Source organism: Amblyomma maculatum, chromosome 6 (assembly GCF_055883805.1).
Source record: "Amblyomma maculatum isolate TAMU_Amacu chromosome 6, ASM5588380v1, whole genome shotgun sequence".
NCBI lineage: Eukaryota > Metazoa > Arthropoda > Arachnida > Ixodida > Ixodidae > Amblyomma > Amblyomma maculatum.
In genome coordinates this window covers 181,897,730-181,919,066 of record NC_139349.1, presented here as the reverse complement: position 1 = coordinate 181,919,066, position 21,337 = coordinate 181,897,730, and the positions used below count along the sequence as shown (strand labels likewise).

The following is a 21,337-nucleotide window of genomic DNA, read 5'->3' as shown; positions in this document are numbered from 1 at the left end:
ATATTCTTGAACAAAACCTGTGGTCCAGATTGTGGCCCTCTCTGAAACTGGCTTGCTACAATGAAGATCTCTGTCTAGATATATGACCGATAAAAACTGCCACGTAAACTGTTTTTCTGATGTAAGTCTCGTTGCTATACATACTCCAGGAAATTCCGCATGTGTATTTTGATAGCATCACTAATCTTTGGTTGGACGTCATTAAAGTAGCGGCTGTGAGGATACCACTCTGCTCACAAGCTCTTTCTGTTGTTTCTTTGTATGTGCTTCTACAGAAAATTTCAACTGTAGCTTTGTAACTGGTGCCCATCTTCTCCGATCACATGTGTTGATTTAAATTTCTATCCGTCTCTCAGGGTGACAAGAACAGTTCAGTTCAGTCGTTCAGTCGTGTCCGACTCTTCGTGACCTTATTTACCATGTCACGCCACGCTTTCCGGTCTCTCACTATCTTCCTAACATCACATAACTTCATCTGCAGTGCCTCGAGGATGCCATCTAACCATCGCGTTCACTGCCTACCCCTTCTCCGGCGACCCTTAACCTTTCCCAACATCAAATCAATCTTTCTCCAGCGCCTCCTCTCTTCTCATCAAATGACCAAAGTAGCTGAGCTTTAACTTTAGAATTTGACCCTCCAATGAGCAGTCAGGGTTTATGGTCGACAATATCGACTGATTTGATCTTCTGGCAGTCCAAGGAACTCTCAAGAGTCTTCGCCAGCACCACAATTCAAACGCGTCAATTCTTCGGCGGTCAGCCTTTTTCACAGTCCAACTCTCGCATCCATACATCACAACTGGAAAGACCATAGCACGAGTTATGCGGATCTTGGTTGGCAGACTAATGTCTCTGCTCTTTACGAGGCGGTCAAGGCTAACCATTGCTCTCTTTCCCAGAAGCAGGCGTCTCCTAATTTCATGGCTGCAGTCTCCTTCCGAGGTAATCTTGGAGCCCAAGAAGAGAAAATCTGTCACAGCTTCCACTTCTTGTCCATTGATGCTCCAGGGCTTGATAAGGCAAGACGCCATGACCTTTGTCTTTTTATTGTTCAGTTTAAGCCCAAACTTCTCACTCTCTTCTTGTACGCGCATCAGAAGTCTCTTGAATTCCACTTCACTTTCTGCCATTAAAGTGGTATCATCCGCATATCTAAGGTTGTTGATACGTTTTCCAGCAATCTTCACTCCTGCTGAAGACTCGTCCAGACCGGCCTTCCTCATGATGCACTCTGCATATAGGTTAAATAGGCAGGGCGACAGTATGCAGCCGTGCCTCACTCCTTTCTCAATCGGAAACCAGTCAGTAAGACCATGCCCAGTTCTGACTGTGGCCTCTTGTCCTTCATACAGGTTCCTGAGGAGACAGATGAGGTGAATTGGAACTCCCATCTCTTGGAGAGCTTGCCACAATCTGCTGTGATCTACGCAGTCAAACGCTTTCGCATAATCAATAAAGCAGAAGTAGATGGGTTTCTGGAACTCTCGCTTTTTCCATGATCCAGCGAAGGTTGACAATTTGGTCTCTAGTTCCTCTGCCTTTTCGAAACCCAGCTTGCACGTCTGGAAACGCCCGATCCACATACTGCTGCAGCCTACCTTGGAGGATTATCAACATCACCTTGCTAGCATGCGAAATAAGCGCGATCGTGCGGTAGTTGGAACAATCTTTGGCACTGCCTTTCTTTGGAATGGGGACGTAAACTGACCTCTTCCTATCCTGTGGCCACTGCTGGGTTGTCCAAATCTTCTTACATAATGTATGCAGAATATTAACAGCGTCATGGTTGAGGTTTTGAAGCAACTCAGCTGGAATGCCATCAATTACGCTAGCTTTGTTCTTAGCAAGGCTGGCTAAGGCCCATTCAACTTCACTCTTCAGGATGCCCGGCTCGAGATCAGTAATCACAACCGTCTTATGTTGGGTACAGTTCTTCTGTGTATTCCTGCCACCTCTTCTTTATCTCTGAGGCTTCAGTGAGGTCCTTGCCTCGTTTGTCCTTCATCACGCCCAGCTTAGCCCAGAAGCTTCCTTTGATATCTTTGATTGTCTTATACAAAGCTCTTGTGTTCCTTAATTGGCTGTTGTCCTCAACTGCTTTGCACTGTATGTTCAGGAAGGCATTCTTATCTCTCCTTGCTATTTTCTGAAAATCCGCATTGAGAACCTTGTATCTTTCTCTTTCCTCGATAACTTTTGCCATCCTTCTTTCCTCAGCTATTTGCAAAGCCTCTTCAGATAACCAGTTTGCTTTCTTGCATTTCTTTTTCTTTGGAACTACCTTAGTAGCAACTTCTTGTATTATATCACGAACATCAGTCCACATCTCTTCGGGCTCTCTGTCTTCTAGATCTAATTCTTGAAATCGATTCCTCACTTCCACAGCATATTCTAATGGAATTTGATCCAGATCATACCTGAAATACCTTCTAGTTTTCTGCGTTTTCCTCAATCGAAGTTTAATTTTGGCACTAGAAGCATATGATCGGTGCCACAATAGGCCCCGGGCCTTGTTTTTACTGCTTGTATAGCGCTTCTCCATCTCTGCCGGCAAAGAATATAATCGATCTGATTTCTGTAAAGACCGTCCGGTGAAGTCCATGTGTACAGGCGCCTCTTGTGCTGTGAGAAGAACACAGATTTCTATTTGTGAAAACGTCTACACATTGTTGACAGTGATAGAAGCCGCGCTTCCCATTATCCTTCAGCCTCTGCTGTACACCTGCCCCTGCATTCGTCCAACATCCAAGTGAAGTGGTCACTGGCACCTTGCTGCATTTGGAGTGCCCATTGCTTTCATTTAGTGCTGCCTACCATCTATGTGGCCCCAAAAGTGCTAACCGGGTTAATATACTTGGCAGCAAGGAGTAGGTGTCGAATCTTGCACATGAACCTCTTTTTCTTTTTTGGTATGCTCTCGACATTGGAAACTCAACATGGTCTGCTTCATACCTTCATACCTTGCTGCAATACTCCATGCGTCAACATAGCTGCAGGTCAAAGTTATGCAATGCCAGACCTCTTTTTTGCCTCACTATCAGAATATAGGCATTGTTATGGCTGAGCCTTGGAACAGACACCTAAATGTGTATCCTAAGTGCCATTGACACAAGAGCCTTTCCAAAATGCATCACTGAAAGTAGCCTGGCCAGTTGGTGCATGTCTCTTGTGAAGCAGCATGCAGTATTTCTTGCCTGCAAGCAATATATTTATTTAGTTGCTAGCCAGTTCTGTGGTAGTGTCTTCATGACTTTGTTCCGTCACCCTGTGCACTGTTTTGATAAAGAGAATTTTAAAAAAATTTGCCATTAACATGGCCACAGGGGAAGCATTTGCTTTTCTTGGTTCTTCCCGGTGTTCCAATATGGTGTTGTAGTTTGGCCTCATGGTTCCGGAAAGTGTAAGACCAAAAATAAAGAGCCCTGAAAAAAAAGTGTTTCAAAAGTTGTATATCTGTGTTGCCCTTTTCTGTCTTTGCCTGGCATACTATTTGCTTTTCGGCTTAACAGTACCACATGCTGTTATCCGTGCTGCAAGCTGTGCACTGTTAAAGTAAACAAATGAAGCTGGAAAAAACTAGTTTAGTTTTTTTTACCCCTCACAGTTAGGACATTTAACCCTGTGTAGCGTTCCGATGGAAACATCTTCCTAATAATGGTCACCGCACTTGAAGGGATCACTCTTTGTTCTCCAGTTCAGTCTCTCCCCCATATCCATTTTGCAAACTGGTGGTAGGCCACATAATATTTTCTAGAATGAAAAGAAGAGACATCTGTGAAAGAGCGATCTCGGGATTTACAAAGCTCCAGTCCACATTGGTTTGACTCAAATGTCTAGCATACTGCAAAAATAGTACCACCACAAATCACCTCCATACCTTGAGACAAAATACCGTATGTAGTGTTTTTTAAATGTTGTTTTCTCTCCTCAGGGAATAAAAGAATATAAAAGAAAAGGTTGTACATTATAATAAGTTCTGCAATAGATTAGTCATTACATTACTGATAGTGCTTTGTACACATATGCAATGATAATAAATGAGTAAGCTGCACTAGTGAATCCAGTGAAATACTGTGCTTTTACAGCATGCACACATGTTGGAAAGGTTCAAATGTCCTTAATGTGGAAACCTAGTCTGCCAGTTTCTGGTGCACTGCACCCTTCCCATTTTTGAAGGGCATGCAGTACGCTTTTAGAAGGCCTCATTCCACAGAAGAAAACGAAATGCAATACGTGCACAAAGCGCGGGCCACCATTTTAGGCTCCTAGCTGGCCCCTCTCGATGAGGTCGCAGTATGCGATTTGCAACACCTCGGTATCCAGGCAGAGTACAATATACATACATACATACATACATACATATATATATATATATATACATATATATATATATATATATATATATATATATATATATATATATATATATATATATATATATATATATATATATATATATATATATAATTCCTCTTGGCATATGCAGTCCCAGTTCCTGGCTGCACATGGCTCAACATCTCGGCAGCACGGAAGCTCCGTACACCTGGACGCAGCAACAGTTTCAAGTCATCAGTGTGGTGTTCTCTCCGCTCGCGTGACTTCCGGGGATAAAATTGAACGCAATGGTACCACACTGGCTCTATCACCACGTTTTTAATCGCGATATGGACAAGGCACATTTCGTCAATAACACGTATGTTGTTTTTCGAAGTTCGCGAGGCGTGCCTGCGTACCGAGAACGACTTGGCGGAAACGATCTAATCGAGCCACTGCATTCTACAAGAATTCGTTTCAGTCACAAGAAAGGATGCAAAAAAAGTGCTGCGGTTCATATTTACCAGTGCGCATCGTCAGCTTGGTAGTGATCTGGTAGCGTTGCTGGGCGATCGCCGTCATCACCGCGCGGTGGTCGCTGCTGGTCGGCTGCTGTTCGTCCCCTTTCGGCGTATCCCCGCACGGAATAACGCGCAGATCGTCGCTCCGTCGCGATATCTCGCGTTCGAGTTTCGATTAGTCTGGCAAGTCCATCTACGGTGACTTTTTATGCACTCCTAAGGTGCTAGCAGTGCTGATATCGGATGGTGAAGCGTCGCTGACCATCCACCTGTTTACCACCATGGGAGCGACGCTGTCAACTTACGCCCTCGTGTAATCATAGAAACGACGCTGCCATCTTTGTCAGGAACGCGTTAAAGTAAACAGGCAACCATGCACTGATAACTTCCGCGACATCATCGGTTTGCCTCTTTTTATTGCTCGCATCCAATGACGTCAATGGGAGAGTGAAATGGGAATGGGAAGCCCCGCAAAATGCGAGTTGAGGGCAGTTTTTTGTTTGTTTCTATTTTTAAATTTCTTCATTGAATAACTCTCGTTCCTGTGCAACGATTCTTGTAATTCTTTTTGAGCTAGCATCCCTGTGACATAAAGAATTTACCTGAAGCATAACCGACATCACATTACGAAGCGCTTCGCGGCTCCTTTAAGCTGCTCAGTAAATTTTCTGTAGCAAAGTCGTATCCTGAAGACGTTAACTACTTGCTTGATTCACTTCTTCCCTTGCATAGCAAAACCTGGGAGATGTGCAATGGTCGCATTATCCTATGTTGTCTCCTACAATTTTTACTTATGGCTTAATTCGTAAATTGATTCCTGATAATATTTTTCTAGGTGGGCTTACCCCAACCGTGTGGTCGCATTAAGGCAAACGGACTAAAATCGGAAAAGATTAACAACCTCTAAGAAGCACTTCAAGAAGCAAGAGCTGTGGCCACTGAGGAGAGAGTATATGTTGCTATTGCTGACTGCTCTTCTCATTGTAATCATGGCTTCAGTAAAATGGAGGTTTTCAGCCAGACAGTAGATAAGAGTTTAGTTGAGCGAATAGGTGTGCTGGTGAGGGAAGGCATCACATCTGTTTCTGACATGAAAAAGTGGCTTCATTACCATGTGCATGATGTGCTTTTTCCAGACAAAGAGAAACCTGACAGCAGTAGCAGAGCATTTTTCCCTACTGCTAAGGACATTAGCAACCACATCCAAAACACTATTCGGAAAGACCGCTTCAGCACTGTTGACCAAAAAAATGCACTGAGTCTGGTCACAAGAATTCAAAATGAGCAACCTGAAAGTTCAGTACTTTACCGGCCATATGCTGTAAACAAGAGTGAAAGTAGTTGCATTTCTGATAATATGGAAGAGACTGTTGCTAGTGAGTGTGAGCAGACACTGCTTTTTTATTATCAATCGAAATTTATGAAAAATATGCTTTCAAAATATGGAAGTGCAGTTATTTGCTTACATTCTACACCAAACAAGTGATTATGCCCTCCCACTTTTTCTTCTCGTTGTGAAAACCATCAGGCTACACAACTGCTGGTGCATTTATTGTGCACTTTGAAACTGCTGCTTGCATTGCTGAAGCTTTGAATGTTTTCAGAAAATGGGCTGGTCATCTTTCACCACAATATTGGATGGTGGACTACTGTCAAACCGAGATGAACGCCATACGGCAAACATTTCCTGAAAGTAAAATATCAATCTGTGATTTTCACAGGTGTCAGGCATGGCATAGGTGGCTCCGCAGAACAGAAAATGGTATTTCACATCCTGGCGAAGCTCTGAACCTTATGAAACGTGTAGGCAATGCTTTGAATGGAGGTGAATTTAAAACAGCATTGGAAGAACTTTTGTGTTCGGAGGATTGGAAGAACGAAAAGTTTCAATATTATTTTGAAACAGTTTGTCTTGATGTGAAGGAGCTTTGGGTTCTTTTCTACCGCCTTGAATATGACGTTCTCCTCACAACAAATAATGACATTGAGGCGCAAAACAGAGTACTCAAGGCGCACTACGTAAAAAGTGCAAGTGGGAAGCGATCTCTCACTTCCCTTGTTACTGTGCTGATACATCCATACCTTCCAGACTGTGAAAAAAATTTTGTGGAAGCAGAAATGAGGCAGTCTGAACTTTACAGACAATATAGCGAGAATGTCCCCGCATACCTTCATGGACGACCTCACAACTTTATCAAGCATATGTTGAGGAGGATTGTAAATAAAGCAGAATACACACAAGCTGATATAGTTGCGTTGCCTACTGAAGGAACATTTTGTGTCCGTTCCGAGAGAAGTGGGGACATTTCTCACACTGTTGTCTTTAGCAAGCCCACTTGCACTTGCCTTGACTTTCGTAAACATAAATACATAAATTTGCTGATGGTATTCTTTTTCGTTATTGCCTCATGCCTATCTGAATGGGCCACATATTACTTTGGACCATTCTACACCAACACTTTCATCATAAGGGGGAAACAGCGCAAGCTAAACACGGACAAAAAGGGAGGACGAGACACACACAGCGCTGACTTACAACTTTCTGTCCGTGTTTAGCTTGCGCTGTTTCCCCCTTGCGATGAACCAACTAGCCCGCAACGTTTTGTTCACTTTCATCATTCTGCAGTGACGCTGAGGCAGAGGAAAACTTAACGGAAACCTCTGGGGCTACAGTGTCTGAGCCAGCAGTTCGTACAGGGCCTTTAGAAATGCATAGAAAAATTGTGGAAGGTTGGGAAAAGTGCAGTTCGAACCTCTATCATTGTCATGATCAGAAAGTTCTCTCCGAAATGAATGATTTTTTTTACTATGCTTTCAGGAGGCTAGCCAGTTCTGTGCCAGAGAGTTCTGTCTTGCATGTCCGAAGTTCACCGGTAAAAGGATGTTCATCTCTGAAGCCTCTCCCTAAACGAAGGCGGCTACACGACAAATAACACCATTACAATTATTGGCTCAGAAAGGCACAGTTGTGCCCTGTCTCTCATTTCATCAAATAATGGAGCAATATTTTTTACTGAAGGACATAGGACGATGCCTCAGTAACCTGTGATTCATTGATAATGGTGCCATGCAAAGTAACTCAGGGGACGAATTTAGACAGGCAAGATAGAACAATAGGACTAAAATTTTATATGGAGAAAACGAAAGTAACACTTAACAGGCTAGGGTAATAAACAGGAGTTTATGATAGGTAGCAAGGACCTGGAAGTAGTTAGGAATTAAGACCTCTTAGTACAGTTATAGCAACCGCCTGTCTCTTCGATATCAGTCAAATGACTAGCAAAATAAAATTGGCAGGTACTAGCTCTCAGATCATGAATGGCAGCTGTATCTTTTCGGTACTCACCAATTGGGCAGCAATAAGGAGGCTAATACAAAAGGGTTCAGCGTAACTTTTAGACTGTGCAGACAGCTTGGTATAGAAAATGATAGGTTTAGCACTAAGAGACAGGAAGTGAGCAGAGAGAGTGGTCAGGATTAAACATGAGTTATCAATATTCTAGTTGAAACCAAGATGAAATGGACATGATGGGGCATTTAATATTCAGGCAAGCTAGCCGATTGTCGCTATAGGGTAACTGACTGGATTTCAAGAGAAGGTAAAAGTCACAGAGGGAGGCAGAAAGGTGGGCAGATGAGATCAAGAAGTTTGTGAGAACTAAAGTGGGTGCAGCTGGCACAAGACATGGTTAATTTATTGAAAGTACATATATAGCATAGGCTTTTGCCCTGCTGTGGGTGCGGTCAAGGTGATGGCAATGGTGTGCAAATTGAAAAACACGCATATAATACTTGCAAAAAGAAGAGTGTTTACCGTGCATACACCTTAGTCACAAGTACTGTATACCATGTGCGGATTATCCTTTCTTTAGGCTGGTTTTTACAGAGAATGCAGGCTATATATCTGGAAATTACAGCAAGTTTCTCATGTATTTTTTATTGCATGCATAGTGCATCTCTGTTTGTCGTTTAATTTCTGTGCATGGCTTCATGTTTTGTCCTGTTTGTGATGAAATTGCATATTCCAATGTAAATATAATCTACATAGTAAATAAATGTGAATTTTAAATGACTTCGAAGTCTTCTCTACATATATCATGCTGTCTTGAAGAAGAGTGCATCGATTGCTTTTACTTGCATAGAAAAGTTGATGCATGTTGTGAAAGCTACCGGTACTGTATGCTCTGCTAAACTTATGAAGGCTATGGTGTTATGCTTTCAGTTCTGAGATTTTTCTTAAATATACATATCAGGCAGAAATCTCCACCAGTTAGGGTATAGTTTATGGAAAAATCCTCAGTTGGTTCCAGCTTGGGCCAGTTAGGTCTAGAATAGCCCCACGAGCTTCACTAGCTGGTCAAAAGGTTTGTCCGGTTTAAAAAAGAGTAATTGTTTAAACTGCGTTCAGTATGATCGGATTAGAGCAGGCATCTTTGATGAATGCTGCTGTGAGAGACATGGTAAACATTTTTGTTATAATTAGCTTATCAGCTCAGTTTATATTTATTTATTTTTTTTCTTAACGGTTTAATTAATATTGTTAAGTGGAAGCAAAACATGCTCGCCATATGATATTGAAGACTGCATGAAACGTATCCGAGTTGTGACTAGAAGAAAATATATGATGGACAGGATCAACAGCATAAGAACGGACAAGGGGTACAAAATGAATAAATTAAGATCTCGAGAGTAAAATGAATATATATGTGCCAGCTGGTCATTTCAATGACGACCGTTCTGTGCATGATCTAGGTAAGTGCCGACGAAACGCCACTTAAAGGTATCGTGCAACAACACTCACGTAAAGTGCACATAGTAAGTTTGTATAATAATCACTGACATTTCTGTTGCCCCAGCTGTGAAACTGAACGAGATTCGCGCGCTCTTTCGGCGAAGGCAGAAAAAAGGTAAATAAATGGCTGGACAGACTGATTATGTTAGCGTAAGGAATTTTAAGTACCCGCTGCTGGCTTGCCACAACAAGTGCAGGGTACACAAGCCGCCGTTACACCTCAAAAGTAGAAGCAGCTGACGTATACCTCGGCGACGTTTTACACGCAGCCGCCGCGCCGGAGTTTTTTTTTTCTTTTTTGCCGACGCTATGACGTCAGTGGTCACGTGAAAAGCGGAGGCCCTGCCCCTAGACCGATTTGGTTTGAATGTAGCATCACCCCTCACGGGACCGTCTTTCGTGGGGCGGAGTCCGTCGTTCGCCGGACCGGCGGCGCTTTGGAGCAGACGCCACGGCTCCGACCACCCGATTTCGGCGAGTACTGGCACCATTAACCCCCCTTCTCCGGCGAGCGCCGGCGCGACGGAGGAGAGAAAAAGCGGCTGTGAGAATGAAGCCTCGCCCTATCCGCGCCGCAGTGTTTTTTTTTTTTTGTTGTTGTTGTTGTTGCAGTGGTGCAGCCCTGACACATGTTCCGTTTTATTCTGCATAGTCCATTGTCGCGCACTTCGACGGCATGTTTTCAGAACAGTTTTAACCAATGCTGTTGTGGGCGCCACTGACGACAGCGCCCCATGCGGCAAGCTAACCAGGCGACCGCCGGGGGACCCCCGCACGGGCGACCGCGCCACGGAGAGCCAAAACGGGCGCCATTACCTGATGTATAAGTAAACAGTTTTGCTTGTTATAACGGCCACGTCTACCGCATGATGGCAGCGGCGGGATAATCAACGCAGCGTGACACCCAGATGGACAGCGAGCCCAACGTCACTGGCCGCAGCTTCATGCCAGACACTCGCGGCGCGAACGAAGAGCGCGCGAGCGGCACTCAGAGAATGACGTTCAACCCGCTTGCCGTGGACCTGCCGACAAAGCTCGATTTCCGCAAGCCTGAAGATTGGACACGATAGCACCGCAGGTGGGAACGCTACCGACTCATCTCCGATCTGACAGGACAGGACGAGACGACGCAAATCAACACATTACTCTAAGCCATGGGCGAAGAAGCGGAGGACGTGATCGCTGCCTTGAAACTAACAGACGAACAGGTGGCATCATACTCCGCCGTGGTGAGTGCTTTTGATAAGCATTTCCTACCTCGAAAGAATGTCATCTATGAGAGAGCGCGATTTAACTCTCGGAAACAAGAGCAGCATAAAAGCGTCGACGCATTTGCGACTGAACTGTTCAAGATGGCCGAAAGATGCGATTAGGGAACTCTCAAAGACTAACTGATTCGGGACAGGCTCGTGGTCGGCTTTCGAGACGTAAAACTCAGCGAGAGCCCTCAGCTTGACGCAGAACTCACTCTCGAAAAAGCAATCACAGCTGCCTGCAATTCAGAGAGCGTGAAACTTCAACACAAGGAAATTTGCTCCATCGAACAGCCAGCTCTCGACATGGGAGAAGTTCGCGGCCAGACAAACGTCAAAACTCGCCGGAACGAAGCGAAGGTGCTTTTCAAGTCGCGCCCTCAACGTACACACAAGACGGGAGACCAACACTGCAAGTAGTGTGGTGGTGTGCGTGACCACACGAAGACACAATGTCCCGCGATAGACAAGACGTGCAACCAGTGTGGGAAAAAAAGCCACTACGCCCGCGTCTGCATGTCTAAGCCAAAGGACGAGACCTCGAGTATCCGACAACGACCAAAAGATCTCGGAGAGCTATATCTAGGCGAAATCAAATTGGGAATGAACACGCCGTGGAGGATTACTGCTACCGTGAACAACTTGCTTTTTACCTTCAAGGTCGACACCGGCGCGGATGTGACTGCAGTCGCACACGACCAGTACGACAGCACCGTCATGGGACCAATCAAGTCAACGCAACAGCTGTTGATAGGCTCAGGCTTGACAGCGATAGCCACTGTTGGCTACATCGATGCAACAGTCACCTGGCGCCACACTGAAGTCCAAGAAACAGTCTTCATCATCAAAGGTTTAAAAGAACCGCTGCTCAGTCGACCAGCCATAGAATCACTTGGGATTCTACAGCGCCCTCTTGAGCTAGACGAAACCCTCGCACAATCAACGATGTCTCCAACTTCTTGGCGTCATACCCAAAGCTAACGTCTGGGCTTGGAGTCATTAAGACTGAGTACCGCATCAAAGTCAAAAAGGATGCTGAGCCATACGCAGTAAGTTAGCCTAGGCGCGTGCCTCTTCCACTGCTTCCACTTGCGAAGAAAGAACTAGAAAGGATGGAAGACTTGGGAGTCATCCAGAAGATCGAGCGAGCAACCGAGTGGTGTTTTCCAATGGTTGTCGTACGAAAAAAGAACAATGAGCTGCGCATCTGCGTGGACTATGGTCAACTCAACCAACAAATAATACGCGAACGCGTGCTCATGCCTACGGTAGACGAGTGTATTGCAAAATTAGCAGTTGCAACAGTTTTCAGCCGCCTAGATGCACGAGCAGGGTACTCGCAGGTGCCACTCACCAAGGACTCTCGCTAATACACAACCTTCATCACACCAGTTGGCAGGTTCCAGTTGCTGAGGCTTCCCTTCGGAATCTCCACAGCGCCAGAGTTCTACCAACGAAAAATGCTCCGTGTGCTCGAAGGACTAGATGATGTGAGTTGTCTACAAGATGACATCATTGTCTCAGGGAAGACAGCTGAGGAACACGACATCAACCTACTGTTGGTGCTGAGGAAGCTGGAAGATGCAGGTGTTACCCTCAACATCGACAAGTGCTTCTTTCGACAAACAGAAGTAACATTCTTAGGACACGTCGTAAACTCAACAGGAGTCAGCGCCGACCCCGAAAAGGTCAGGGCCATAGTCCAGCTCAACCCACCTTGTGATGTGTCAGAAGTCAGGTCTTTGTTGGGCTCTGCAAACCACCTAGCGAAGTTTCTTCCAGAGCTAGCAGACTTTACGAAGCCTCTCAGAGACTTGCTCCACCAAGACGCCGACTGGCACTGAGGCCCAGCTCAGCAGCAGAGGTTTGACAAACTCAAGCAAGCTTTAAGCAGGACGCCGATTCTCACTCACTACGATGCTCAGTCGCCTCACACAGTATCTGTGGATGCTTCCTCATACGGTCTTGGGGCTGTGCTTCTACAACAGTCGCACGAAAAGCTCCTACCTGTGGCATATGCATCACGCTCCCTTACGGATACAGAACAAGGATATGCCCAAATCGAAAAGGAGGCACTGGCAATCACATGGGCTTGCGAACATTTCCGCAAATACCTGCTGGGATCAACCATTCATGTGGAAACGGACGACAAGCCGTTAATACCGCTGCTGACGACTAAACGACTTGACGAGCTGAGTCCTCGCCTTCAACGTTTCAGGATGCGCCTTTTGGGGTACGACTACACCATGTCCTCCACTCCCGGCAAAAAGCTGTACACAGCTGACCTTACGTCCCGGAAGCCATCTGGGAAGCCAGCAGACAAAGAAAGAACTCTCGAGAGTGCAGTGCGCGAGTTTGAAGAATTAGCACTTGAACAGCTCCCTGCTTCAAACCAAATGCCGGACAGAATCAGGGCAAGCTTCCAGTCAGACGAAACACTTTCTAGGGTGGAAACCTGCACTACATCATGGCCAACTGTGCATGGGCTGTCACCTGACCTGAAAAGGTACGTCGAGGTGGCTAGTGAGATTTCGCTCGTTGATGGTCTGCTATTCAAAGGCGACAGAATAATCATCCCACCAGACATCAGAGTAGAGGTTGTGGAAAAACTCCATGCAGGCCACTTGGGCACAACGAGGTGCCGAGCGAGGGCAAGAGAATGCATATGATGGTCAGGCATAGGCAAGCACATTGAAGACTACGTGGAAAAGTGTCCAACTTGCAGAGAGCACAGAAAGCCAGAAACAGAACCCCTGCTTCAAACCCCATTGCCAGCACACCCTTGGGACACAGTCGGCATGGATCTCTTCACGCTGGAGGGGAAAAAGTATGTTGTAGTACTAGACTACTGCTCCCGATTGTTCGAGCTAGAACAGGTGCCGAGGACAGCTACAAAAAACATAGCCCGAGTCTTGGAGCCAATGTTTGCATGGTATGGTGCTCCACGGACAATACGCACAGACAACGGGCCGCTGTTCACTTCCACAGAGTTCAAAGAACTAGTGCATCACTGGGGAGCCTCACACACAACCTCAAGCCCTTACTACCCGCAGAGCAACGGTATGGCTGAGAGGGCTGTGCAGACAGCAAAGTAGCTTTTGAGGAAGTCTTCCAACATACACGAAGCGCTGCTTGCCTGCAGGGCCACACCCAGCGTGGAAGGGTTTTTACCAGGAGAACTCTTAATGGGTCGTCGTCGTCTGAACACCACAGTACCAACCACTTCGAAGCTGCTAGCACCGAAGTTTGACGACAGCGAATTCAGACAAAATAATGAAGCCTACAGAGCTCGTGCAAAACTATCATACGACACCCGGCACAAGGTACGGAGCCGAGAGCGCTTACCACCAGGCAAAGCGGTGCACATCCTCGCTGGAGCTGCATCACACGTCGTGGTAACACGGCCAACATCAGAACCAAGGTCCTACGTTGTGCAAAACGACCGAGGACAAGCAAGACGTACAGCAAGACACCTGAAACAGTTGTAGGACACGAACACAACAAGAAGTGGACGTGTTTGTAAGCGACCAGAACACCTGGATCTGTGAAATCAAACTTTTCAAGAAAGGGGGGTGTTGTGGGCGCCACTGACGACAGCGCCCCAAGCGGCAAGCTAACCAGGCGGACCGCCGGGGGACCCCGGCATGGGCGACCGCGCCAAGGAGAGCGAAAACGGGCGCCACTACCTGGTGTATAAATAAACAGTTTTGCTTGTTATACCAGCTACGTCTACCACAAATGCTGTTTCTTTTTTATTTAATACTTTTCTGTTGATCCGGAATAAACCGGTGTTTTTAAGATAGACTTGGTTTTTCACTCGTCGGGCGAGACCATCGCTCGCGGACCCGTATTCTAGAAGGCGAAGCCTTTAAGTTCCAGAATTGATAACGTTACTGGAAACGATGCTATTTAACATGTATCACATTCTTTTTCATCTCGTCCTTTAAACTTGATCCCTAAATTTTAAGAACAATTAGGAATGGTGTTTTTTTGTTTAATTCCTGAATAAGACTGCTATGTTCGAATGGTCGCAATTTGGGACCGTGTTTATTGTGCTGCCATTCCGTATACGAAAAAAAAATTGTAAACATTTTACCATATAAGTGGTTGTCCATTCTGCAATTCTTAAGGTGGGCATTACAGCCGCAGTGAAAAAAAATTTAAAATCGCTTCCTTTTAGATTTGTGGCACCCCTGAATTTATTTTCTAACTCATGAATTTCTTACAGCATCAGAAATATGCCTGGCATTTTGCACTCTTTCTATTTTGCTACGAGCACATAAAATATATATAACAGGGCCTGCATATACCATTCCTAGCTGATTTTAAATTTGGAAAAAGTATGCAGAGAAAAGCTGCTTATGCCACGATGTCCGTCAAACTTTTTTCTTCCGGAATACTAGCAATAGCACAAAACACATTTCCCTGCCGGTGTATTCAGAAATGTGTATACAATGTGCAAGTCAACCAATGAACTCTGCTCAAGTAAAGGCCTTTAAAGTCAAATTAGTGGACGCATAGCGGACATTAACATTAAGCGGACATAGCATAGCGGACATGACATTAAGAAAGGTGAAATTGCTTTTTCATTTCTGGTTTGAAATTGCTTACTATTGCATCATTTCAACGCTTCCATGAAAATACACGACATAAAGTGCCAATAAATGCAACTGCTCACTGAAAGCTTATTTCTGCCTGTGCGTTCTGAACAACACTGCAAGGCCGCGATAAATGGCAGCTTTTTTTTTTTTTGGTTTAGGGGAACTGACCCTGTAAGAACTCGCGAAGATGTTCACCCCCGCGCATCTTCGCTGCTAACCCGTCGGACCATTTTACCATTTTATTCGCCCTCTCGAACTGAGAAAAAAAGAAAAAAAAGGAGAGGGAGCCCGGACCAGCAAAAGCTTTGCCAATCTTAAAACCAATTAGAAATAAATAAAAGAGAGCAGAAGCTCAAGATAAAAAAAAGACACTGTTTTAAAAAGCGAAAGAAGGTATTTAAAAAAAAAACGAGGTCCATGTCGCAAGGTGGTCCACGCTGGCTTCAGAAGAATAAAAGGAAAGACCCGGAAGGTAGCATCCAGACCTGCAAATGAAACAAAAACAGGAACCAGAACCAGAAAAGAAGAGAACAGCAGTAAAACAACAATCACACAAAATGACAAATGACAATACGGGGAGAGAGGCAGACGTACAAAACCCAAAGAATAAAAAAAGGGAGTCTGAGGTAGAATAGTAAACAGGACAGTCCCCAACAAAGAAATAAAAATTGAGTGAACAATAGAAAATTGCAGTCTTCTACGGAATTGTAATCGTTGGTCCACAAATTCACAAAGAGAGAAAAAATACTAATTTTAGGAGCAGAAGAATCAAACAAAAAAATTGAGAAAGTGCCGACACCACAGACAAGAGGGAGGGGATGAGAAAGAATTGTAAAACCTAGACAAAAAATTTAGAAAAAAAAACTATTAAATCTAGTCTGACGCGAAAGACATCCGTCACTAAATAAGATTATATTAACTGCAAAATGCACGGGTAAGAGAAAGGATGGAGGAAAATGCATAAAAAAAAACTTACTGCACCACTATACCGGACTCGTGTGACAACCGCTGCAGAAAAGTAAAATATCACTTATCACAGAGGATAAGAAAAAAATAATTACTCCACTCCTTTCATAGCAGTATGCATGCTGTCCATGCGGACCTGGCTCTGTAGGCAATAGCGCCTGCAGTCACGGGCACATCCAGGAAAACTGAAAGGCATGCCTTAAGCACTTGCTCAACACAGGAGCACGGAGCCCTCCCCTGTGCAGAGCGTGGTAGGGGTCTTCAGGACCCTCCGACGAGACCCTCGCCCCACCACCGTGAGCCTCAAGCACAGGATGAGCAGGTGCTCGTAAAAACTAAGACGGAGAGTTGGCGGCATCGAAGGGCACGCCACGACGAAACAGTAATGGACACGTAGAAAAGTGCTCCAGTAGGCATAAGTGACCTGCGCACTACAGCCATAGGCGCCTCCATGCAAGCAAGTGGGCGTGTCCGAATCAGACAGGCTGAAAGGAAGAGCAATCTTCCTCCTCTGTACAGAGCGTGGTTGGGGGTCGCCAGGATACTCCGACGAGTCGCTCATCCCCAGACTCAAGTACAGGATCTCACGGAAATCCACTGGTGCTTGTAGAGCAAAGGATGGACTGTTGGCAGCAGCAGCGTGCACGCCACAACAGGGAAAAAGGTCAAAAATTCACCCAAGTAATAAGGCAGCCAGAAAAGAAAAGGAAATCAACCCTAAATGATTACGCACGTAATTGGAACGCATGTTTCGAAAAGAATATATATATATATATATATATATATATATATATATATATATATATATATATATATATATATATATATATATATATATATATATATATCGTGTTTTAGGCAAAACAACTGAGGCAGCATAGCTCAGACAGGAACGGCTTTATTCCGTCATAACGGAAACGAAAGAAATGCGATGCGGTGGCTGGCGCAGCGCTTAATAAGCCACCTTATCACAGTGGCAAGGGTGAGCGGAGAGAGCGTGGCTGAGGCGAGGTAGTTCCGCACCTTTGATAACACTTCGCGATACCACATCCCTCCGCACTTATTTACAGTTCAATACAAATTCCTGTTCACGGCACATAGCGGTCGGGTGGTCTCCTCTCCCGAAGTGGGTACCGCCGTTCTGCAGGTTCTGTATCCGAATGGCGGCCTTTCACTCCAGCCTGTTGACGGGGAGACCGGCAGGACTCCGCTTGCTCATCACATTCCGGGTATGGCGCCAGAGGAGCAGATGTGTCTTCTTCTGGAGCCACTCGGACGATGTGGTTCTTGTGGCGAACCCACTGAAACACACCTCTAAAAGTTACGACACTTAAGCGGTACGAGACTGGACCAGTTTACACTATCACCAACCTTAAAACGTCGCTCTTTGTGATAGCATGACTTACGCCTTAAGGTTTGGTCAAACCGCTTAGCCGATACTTTTGATTGGATTGAAGGTTTTACAAGATCAAACCTTGTGCGAAGACGTCTGCCAAGCAGGAGGAGTGTAGGAACTTCCCCAGTGGTTGTATGTGGAGTGTTGCGATACGCCAAAAGAAAATCAGCAATAGCTTAGCGTAGGGGTACGGACGGATTCTTCGGGAACGCAGACTTGAGTGACTGCACGAAGCGCTCAGCCTGTCCATTGCTGCTTGGACATGTTCGCACGGCGCTGTGCGAACATGACGGGTGCCAAATGCTGCGCATGTATTTTGAGAACGTGTCCGATGTTAATTGTGGACCGTTATCCGATACAAGCGTCTCTGGAAAACCGAAACGACAGAAAAGTTCATGAAGACGGTCAATGGTTTTCTCTGCGGATGTATCTCATTTCAAATACTTCTGGCCACTTAGAATGAGCGTCTATGACTATCAAGAGCATCGCACTTCTGAATGAGCCTGCGAAGTCGACGTGAACCCGTTCCCAGGGCCGGCTAGGCCACGCCCATGGATGAAGCGGAGAAGGGCACGGCATGTTGCGCTGCGACTGGCACGACTGACATGCTATCACTTTCTTTTCAATGTCTCTGTCAATCGTTGGCCACCACACGTAACTTCTCGCCAACTCCTTCGTCTTGTCGATTCCAGGGTGTCCCAGGTGCAGATCCTCAGGCATGAACGACTGGAAGCGCTCAGGAATGACGACACAAGTTCCCAGCACCAGGCATCCTTGCTGCAAAGACAACTCCGAACGTCTGTAGAAAAACGGCTTCAGTAAGCCATTCGGAGCGCGATTCGGCCAGCCACTCAAAACGTACTGCATGACTGCTTTGAGTACAGGGTCACGACTGGTCTCGCGTGCTATGTCACGGCAGTTTAGTGGAAGCGAGTCAAAACGCAGAACGTAGAATTTATCTTCCGGTGCTTCATCATCATTGTCATGCAACGGCAGCCGCGAAAGGCAATCCGAGCCTGCATTTTCTGCTGACGACTTGTACTTGAGCGTGTAGTCGTAGGCAGATAACAAAACGGCCCAACGCTGCAATCTCGCTGCAGCTATCGTAGAAATGCCTGTTTTGGGCCCGAGAATGGTGTGCAATGGCTTATGATCGCTTACGAGGATGAATGAACGGCCGTAGAGGTAGTAGTGGCACTTCTTCACACCGAAAATTAGGGCGAGTGCCTCTTAATTTGGCTGTAGCTAGCCTCTGCCTTAGTCAATGTTCTTGATGCGTATGCTATTGGCTTGCACACACCATTTGGTAGGACGTGAGAGAGCACGGCTCCGATGCCGTATGCTGATGCGTCTCAAGACAGCTGTAGTGGCAATCCGGGCTCGTAGCTGGTAAGCACGGGTGGCATGGACAGCAACTTCTTAACTTCAACGAAGGCGTCCTCGCATTCCCTGCTCCACACCCAGGGCACATCACTGCGTAAAAGCCTGTTGAGCGGCGCGATTACACTGGATAAGTTCGGAATGAACTTTCCATAGTAAACTAGGCCAAGCAGGGACCGCAGCTGATGCTTGTCATTTGGCCTCGGTGCCTTTTAAATAGCTGCCACTTTGTCATCGGCTGGACGCACGTCATCAGCGCTTACAATGTGACCGAGGTACTGAAGCTGGTCCTAAAGAACTGACTTTTAGGCGTCTTCACCTTAACGCCTCTTTCTGACAAGCGTTTCAGAACAGCTTCGAGGTTATGTGCTTTTAATCAGTCTTTCCCGTTACGAGGATGTCATCAATGTAACATGAAAGCCCTTCGAGTCCTTTGAACATGTTATCCATTATCCTTTGAAAGATTGCAGGAGCTGATGCTATGCAAAAAGGTAGGTGGTTGACGACGTACAACCCTTTGTGTGTATTTAGCGTCAAGTATTCTTTCGACCGTTCGTCCATTTCTACCTGCTGGTATGCTCTGTTGAGGTCAAGTTTCGAGAACTTCTTTCCTGCCGCAAGGATTCCAAAAAGCTCGTCTGATCTTGGAAGTGGATAATGCTCAGTGTCTGGAATTGGATTGAGGGTGACCTTGTAGTCACCGCACAGTCTTATCGAGCCATCAGCTTTAATGACCGGCACAACCGGCGTAGCAAACTTGCTGCTAGCCACTGGTCAGATAACGCCAAGCTTTTCTAGCTTCACAAGTTCCTGTTCTACTGCCGGACGTAATGCGATTGGCACAGTCCTTGCCTTCAAAAATCTAGGCTCTTGATTGTCTTTGAAATAAAGAGTAGCTTTCTCACCATTTATCTTGCCCAAGTCTTCGCTGAACAGTTGCGTGTACTTACGTAGCAAGGCCTGAAGTCTCTCCGACGACTCTTCGGTCGCACAAGGCAAACTCCTAACGGCGTTCAGCTCCCAGATACGGCTCCAGTCAAGCCGAATCTTTTGTAGCCACTCCCGTCCCAGAAGTGAGTGTCCGTCTTGTGGCACCATGTAGAGCGGTAGGCGCTGCTTTTGGCCGTTCGTATCCACGTTGACTTCAAGCACTCCAATGGGCTTGATTACTTCACCCGTGTACGTGCGTAGTCGAAGACTGGTTCGTTGCGGGTGCAGATCTGGAAAAAGCCTCCTGCAGTGGTTGCGTGAAATTATCGAGACAGCAGCTCCGGTGTCCAGCTCCATCTGTAACGGTACACTGTTAACTTTGACTGTCACCATAAAAGGCACTGCACGTGTGTCTAAAGTAATGTCATTCAGAGCAAGTTTTGTTTGCCTGTTGAATGAGCTTACTGTGAGCGTTTTCACACGTCGCGGACGACTTGTGCAAACTCGTTGAATGTGTACCTTCTTTTGGCACTTATAACAAGTTGCTTGCGAATGGGGACAAGATGCTGCTCCGTGCTTGGGCGAACCGCATCCATAACATGGTACGGCCTTTGCTTAGGGAGTTGGCCTTGAGCTAGGCATTTTATGTATATCGGCATTCCTTTTCTGCACTACGTGCGCTTCTGTCGCATTTCGCGCTGCTGCTTCAAAAGACAAGGCACGCTCGACAGCTTTTTGGAAAGTTAGGGCATTATCTTCGGCAAATAAATGCCGTTGGATGTCGACGCGCTGCAACCCGGAGACAAATCGGTCACACAGTGACTGATCCAAGAACTCGCCGAAATCGCATGTCTGAGCAAGGTGTCTTATCTCGGCCACGAACTCCGATATGGTTTCAGTTTCTTTCTGTGACCGGCGGTGAAGTTTTGCTCTTTCGCCGATGACCGACGGCTTTGGAGACAAGTGATTGCGAAGTAGCGTTATGAGCGTTGCATAGGGCTTAGACGAGGGCTTATCCGGAATAGTCAGTGACTTGAGAAGTGCGTAAGTTTGTGGTCCGATAAAACTCAGGAGCACGTCTACTTTTAAGTCTTCCGGAACCTTGTTAGCAAGCAAATATGCTTCTAACCGCTCTTCATACGAAAGCCAATCAGTCGTAGAATCATTAAAATGCTCAACTTGTC

At 45.9% G+C, this 21,337-nt stretch overlaps 1 pseudogene; it reads left to right on the top strand.

Moving 5' to 3' along the window:
* The window catches only part of LOC146187512 (uncharacterized), a 143,231-nt pseudogene extending 135,926 nt beyond the window's left edge, over positions 1 to 7,305 (top strand).
* Positions 7,306 to 21,337: the final 14,032 nt, after the last annotated feature.